Below are 6,940 nucleotides of genomic sequence, written 5' to 3'. Positions count from 1 at the left end.
AAGTCCTGGAGTGAGTGTGCTCACTGCTCATGTGCCTGGGTTTCCTGTTCACAGCTGGAAAGAGCATAAGCCACCCGCCACACTCCGGGAAACTTTCCCTTTGTGTAAAGGGGTCCAAAGGATCTTCTGGAAAAGAACCTGCCATGGCCCAAGATGCTTCGGTGTCAGCTGATGGTGGGAGGTGGGGAAGGTTTGGAAAAGCCTCCCGTTTGAGGGGAAAGGTTCACAAAGAGCTCACACTAGCTGATGCTCGCTGGGCAAGTATCAGGGGCCGGGGCTGGGCCAACTGCACTCTACTTAGTGGCCCAGCAGTGTCCAAGTGGCTCCCCTGCCCTGTGTTACAGAGATAATGATTACCCAGGACACGAATTAGACATCTCAGAGAGACAGAGGCGAAACAGAGACACACATGGAAAGAGACGGGGCAAGAGAGAGATAGAGACAGAGAGACAGAGGCAAAACAGAGATACACACAGAGAGAAACAGACAGACACAGTCAGACAGACAAACAGACAATGAGAGAGTTGCTTGGAAAAGATTGTGGGTATGATCCCTTGGATTCATATGGCAGAAGGAGAGAGCCATCTCCTATACGTTGTCCTCCGACCTGTGCAGGCATGCTGTGCCACCCCCCCTCCCCGCATAGCCAAGTAAAATTGATATTGACAAGCCTTATGATTTAAGAAACAGTCCCACTGTCTAATTTACTCCTCATCCAAGCTCCATCCAAGCAGCCGGGGCATTTGCTCCATTTCCCAGTCCCACTTCCACCTGCACTGCCCTCAATGCTAAGCACAAACCACACTTGGAACTTCAAGGAGCGAGCAGCAGGCCTCGGCATTAAGGAGCATGCGTCCCGGACAGTGATCTGAGAATGTTTCCCAATCTGTGAGGCGTGGAACAGGAAGGAGATATTTGCCCTCCCTGTTAAAATTTGTTTTCAGATGATACCCTGTTAGTGAGACTGCCTCACATATAGAAGATAGTCACAAAACGCCCCAATAATCCATGAGCACCCCTCCCAGGTGACCGGGGCTCACTCTCCTGCCTCCCCCTCCCTTACCTATGCTGTTGTCTTTCTATGCTTGTGAGGTGGGGCCGAAAGCACAAGCAATTCTTCTGGTACCTTCTCCAGCACCTTATGCACAGCCCTTGTTCAAAGAATTAAGCTTGACCAAGCCTATGGGCATTGCTCCTTTTCTTCTGAGACACTCATCCCAGGGTATGGAGATTGCTGAACTCGGCCTCACTGCTCGAGAGACACCCTGACCTAATGGTATCGTGGCCACCTCAAATCCTGCCTTTCAGAACCAGAGCTCCCTGGGCCTATGCCCCCCATAACCTAGAGGAATGGTTCTCCACTGTGGGTGTCTTAGCCCTCCAGAGGACATTTGGGGAGGTATGAGACTCTTTGGGTTGTCACAGCCGGGGGCAGGGGTTCTCACGTGCATCTGGTAGGTAAGAGGTCTGAGATGTTGCCAAGTCTCCCACAATGCATCACAAGAAGCCAACCTGCCCTAGGTGTCACTAGTGCCACAGCTGAAATCCTAGACTTAGAGGGCCTTCCATAAGGAGGGGTCTGGTCACAGCAAACTCTACTCACAGCCCCATGGTTCCCATGTTCCTCCTCTTCATGGTGGGGGACAAGTCCAGTAGGGTCCCATACCCCAGCTGCCATGTCCGCCCTCTCCTTGGCCCTCCTCCCCATCTGTACCTCTGCTCTTCTGCCTGCTGTCCCTGCAACATGGCCCATGTGCCCTACGTGCCACCTGCATGTACCACTCTTCTGTGGTCACCCCCAAGTTCACTTCCTGCCCATCTCTGCTCAAAGATCGTCTTCCCAGGGAGGCCTTCCCTGACACCTCAACCTGCTACAATCTGCCCAGAGCTTTCCACCCTCCCTTGATCTGTTTTTCCATGGCTCTGATCCTCTGACACCCCAGTTCACGGATGGTGTTATTTTATTGTCTTGCTGAAGTGTGAGATCTGCAGGGAGGGATTTTTTTGAGGAGAAGTCTTGTTTTCTGATATTTTCTCCTGCCTGGTTCTCACGATATATTTGCTAAATTCTTCTGGTTTCTTCTCCAATGAATGAATGAATGAATGAATGAATGAAAATCACACCGTTCCCCAGCTGCTCCTTTGACCATATAGTTTCTTTATGAAATCATGGTTGTTTGACACCTAAGCATCATGTGAGTACAGTTGCCCTCAGAGTCCAGAAGAGGGCCCTGGATCCCCTGGAGCTGACGTGACAGGACAGGTGGCTTTGAGCCACTGTACATGGGTGCTGGGAACCCAATTCAGGTACTTCCCCCTTTCATCCCCAACACCTGTTTCGCCTAGGCTCAGGCAACCGCTTATCTGTTTCTGCCTGTGGGGTTTGCCAATTCTGAACTTCTCATGTAAATGAAAACCTACAATATATGTGACGGACTTCTTTGACTTAGCATAGCATTTCAGGGCCCACCCATGATGTGGAGTATATTAGTATTTCACCTTTTCTATAGTCTAATAATATTCCATTGAGTAGACATGCAACACGCCATTCTCCAGTCATCAGCTGGCCAGCTGTTTCTAGTTTGGGGCTAGCCTACATGATGCTGCTATGGGCATCTACACTTGTTCACATCCTCATTTCTTGGGGTGCCATCTGGAGTTGCTAAGCTGCATGGTGACTGTGTGGAAACTTCAGGGGCCACTGCCAGCTGCACTTTCCTCCTGGCTTCATGAATCCACATCCAGCCCAAGGGCTGGGCTTCTTTGGTCCATGTTGCCTTTGGCTCTACTTAATCTCTCTTCTGCATTTCCCGTCTGGGAGGCTCCTGTGCCTTTTGAGGGGATCCCTCTATGGCCAACACCTCGGTCACAAGGGAGGGAGTTTGGATACCCCAGGGCTCAGCCATACCTGCAGCAGGTGATAGCCACTTCCTTCAGGTGGGACTGGGCGCAGGAACTTCCTCACACCTTGAGTGATTTTTGTAACCTCAGCTGGGAACCCTCCTCTCCTCCCTTCGGTCCACGCTCCACCTGCTACTTGGGTGTTTCCTAAAGCAAATCTGCCCAGGGTACTTCTAGAAAGCCTCCCCAACACCGCCATGACCTCTACCCTCTCACCATGCCGAGCACCTCACACTAACCTAGCCCATCTGCTAGGCCACACCTTCCTGCCTTGGGATAGGCCACTCCCTCCTCCTTCCCTTGCACCCTCAGGCAGGAAGAACCGCCTGACTGGCTCTCCTCCTTGGTCCTGTGCTGGCCTCTGTCCAGCCCCAACTGCCCTCATCTGGGAGTGCCTCTTGCCTTGAACTGGCTTAACATTCACCTTTGAATCTGCAAAAACCTGCATCTGTCTGGTTTTCAGTAGGTGGCTCTTGCTGTGCATTAGTGGGGAACGACCCATGAAGGGATGAGGGAGAGGAGTGTCTACTGCTGCTTAGGTAGGAGAGGGGCCATCGAGGCAATCCTGCCAGCCGCCCCGAGTCCCGATGATGATGCCAGGGCGGGGCCAGCACTCCCTTGACTCCTTGACCGTGAGTCCCACATATTTCCGTGCCACAGGGACACCTGCCTGCATTTTCCCGGGCTCAGGTGTGTGTCCGGTGTGTGTCACCTCTCCAGCCACGAGTACGAGTGCAAGCAATGCAGGGTCAGGGTGGGACAGTTCTTGAAGTTCAGGGCTAAAGCCCCAACCTGAAGACACAGGCTGCAAATCTACATCCAAAGGGCTGGAATTGGGGTTGGGGGTTTAGCACAGTGGTAGAGTGCTTGCCTAGCAAGCGCAAGGCCCTGGGTTTGGTCCTCAGCTCTGGGAGCAAAAAAAAGGGCTGAAGTTGAGGGGAAGGCTCCTTGTTCCTCCTTCGCCGTCAATCTCTAGGATTGGAAAGGTGATGCCCTCCTCTTGACGAAGGAGAGATGGCTCAGCAGTTAAGGGCACTGGCTGCTCTTCCAAAGGGCCTAGGTTGGATTCCCAGCAACCACATGGCAGTACACAACCGCCTGTAACTCAAGTTCCAGGAGATCCAATGGCCTTTTCTGGCCTCTGTGTGTACTGCATACATGTGGCACACAGTCCCACAGCAGGCAAAACACCCATACACATAAAATAAAGTGTGTGTGTGTTTGTGTGTGTGTGTGTGTGTGTCCCCGTGTCCCTGCGTCCCTCTCAAGGTTTGCTTTGTGGTGACAGGAGGCTGGAGAGACTGGGATGACCCAGGAGGCTGAACTCAACTTCACTGGCTTTATTTCAGCACTAACCTTTGTGGGACAGTTTTAATTTCAGGTCCCAAGTGCTCTGAAGAGCCGTGTTTGGGAAGACCATAGTCAGATGTGGTAAAAACAAAAATAAAACCCCAAGCTTGGAAATGGTGTTCTTTATATGTTGAATTCCCTCATATCTGAGATTCACACATGTGGCATCAGAGCTGTGTAGGAGACAGTACTAAATGAAGGAACCCCTGAGATCCAGATTCCATTCCTGCTGTCCCCTTGTGAACCCAGTCACGGGGGCCACCATGTCCACCCCCTCTGAGGCCTCGGTGCTCATCTGTACAAGGGAATATTTGACACCTTTCCAGTTCACTCAACAGACTCTTCCCAGAGCCTGTTCGCTGCCTGGCTGGGCTGGCCAGGCAAGACAAGCCATCAAGACATGAAGTGACATATATCCAGCAGGGAGACAGCAGATGACTAAACACCCCAGGTGGTAAAGGATGTTCTTAAAGATGGGAACTGGGGGTAGCGAGGAGAGTAAGTTTTCCCCTCGGTTGGGAAGAGCGACTTTGCAAGCCAATACTGAATGCTCAGTGACAACTACCTCAGTGGATGCTCCCAAGCAGGACAGGCTCCGGGGAAGTAAGGATGTGATCTGGAGCAAGGGGCGGTCTGCTAGACCAGCGGTACAGGGACAATCAGTGAAGTGCTTAGAAACTCGGTTACATTTCTACCTCAGACCAGTGTATTGAAAGATCCAAATGCCTACTGAAGAGTTATGTAGCTGGGTGTGCAGCCGGTGACCCCAGTACAGGGGAGGCTAAGGCAGGAGGATCATGAACTTAAATGTAGCCTGTGCACACAATGACACCCCATCTCAAAACCAAAAACAACCCCCCCAAAAAACCCCAAAGCAGGGGGCTGGAGAGGTGGCTCAGTAGTTCAGAGCACTTGCTGTTCTTGCAGAGGACCTGGGTTTGGTTCCCAGCACCCAAATCAGATGGCTCCCAATGCCTGTAATTTCAATTCCAGGGGCTCCAACACCCTCTTCTGGCTTCCTCAGGTATGTGCACATACAAGCAGGTACACACACACGTAAAATAAACAGGAAAGTAAATGTTTTTAGATGATGGTTTAAAAAAGAAACAAATAACAAATTAAACAACACTACCAAAAATTCTCCCCACAAACAACAACAAACCAGAGTTACGTGTAAATCACCCCGAGGTTGGAAAATAGCATCCCACCAGAAGAATCTGGTTAAATGACTGTGTCTCGGAGCAGAGGACTTCAGGCTAGTCCTTAAAGTCATGTTTCAGAAGGACCACCAATGCTCACTGCCTGGTAAGAAAAACATCCCACTGTAAACGATATATTGTGAGGCCCCAGTTGTGGACATTAGCCATCCACAGTGTATACAGGATCACGTGCACGTGCACACACACACACACACACACACACACACACACACACACACACATCCTCAAAAGAGCCTGTAATGAAGGGTATCAAAACGAGAGGAGTGATGGCCTCAGCATGGTGACGTCATTTTTACCTCCATCCTTCTGATTTTGTCTTTTCCACGCGAAGATCTGTTACTTTTGAAGTGTGGGAGGTAATAGATGTTATGTAGAAATTAAGTTATAATGGCTGTAATATAAAAATAACGCACACACTTTTGTACAAGGAAGTGAAGAAAAGCCTTGGGGAGCAGAGCCCAGGAAGACTGCGAGTTCACTGGGCTGAGCTATCTGGCTTCCCCTAATGCCCCATCACGGGGCGACAGACAAGGCACCACAGAGGAAAGCTTGTGGCACTTGGCTGGCACAAGGTGGTCCAGGGTCGCCAGACTGCTCATACCTCCATTTCCAGGGGAAAAATAAAGCTGCTAATTTTTTTCTTGTTTCTTTCTTTCTTTCTTTCTTCCTTCCTTCCTTCCTTCCTTCCTTCCTTCCTTCCTTCCTTCCTTCCTTCCTTCCTTCCTTTCCTTCCTTCCTTCCTTCCTTCCTTCCTTCCTTCCTTCCTTCCTTCCTTCCTTTCCTTCCTTCCTTCCTTCCTTCCTTCCTTCCTTCCTTCCTTCCTTCCTTCCTTCCTTCCTCCCTCCCTCCCTCCCTCCTTCCTTCCTTCCTTCCTTCCTTCTCTCTCTCTCTCTCTCCCTCTCTCTCTCTCCCTCCCTCCCTCCCTTCCTTCCTTTCTTTTGAGATAGGGTTTCTCTGTGTAGCTTTGCGCCTTTCCTGGATCTCACTCTGTAGCCCAGGCTGGCCTCGAACTCACAGAGATCCACCTGGCTCTGCCTCCTGAGTGCTGGGATTAAAGGCGTGCGCCACCACCATCTGGTCTAACTTTTCTTAATCAGAAATTTCCCATATGATGTTGTTGGGGGCTGGGGAGACAGCTCAGTGATAGATTTCCCCAGCACGTGTGAGAGCCTGGCTTCCATCCTCAGCAGCACAGGGAAAAATTTATTGGGAAATATCATAGGACTCCCATGGTCACTATCCATAGAGGAAGCTCATGTGAGAATGAGATTAGTACAAGCTACATTTTTCTCTCTTTAATTTTTTTTGTTAATGAAATTCTTATTTATTTATTTATTATTAATTAATTAATTAGTTAATTAATTAATACACAGGGTCTCACTATGTAACCCTGGCTAGCCTGGAACTTGTTATGGAGAACGGACTGACCTTGAATTCAGAGATCCGGCTGCCTCTGCCTTCTGAGTCAT

Source organism: Peromyscus leucopus, chromosome 8b (genome assembly GCF_004664715.2).
Source record: "Peromyscus leucopus breed LL Stock chromosome 8b, UCI_PerLeu_2.1, whole genome shotgun sequence".
Classification (NCBI taxonomy): Eukaryota; Metazoa; Chordata; class Mammalia; order Rodentia; family Cricetidae; genus Peromyscus; species Peromyscus leucopus.
Note: the sequence above shows the minus strand (reverse complement) of the source record.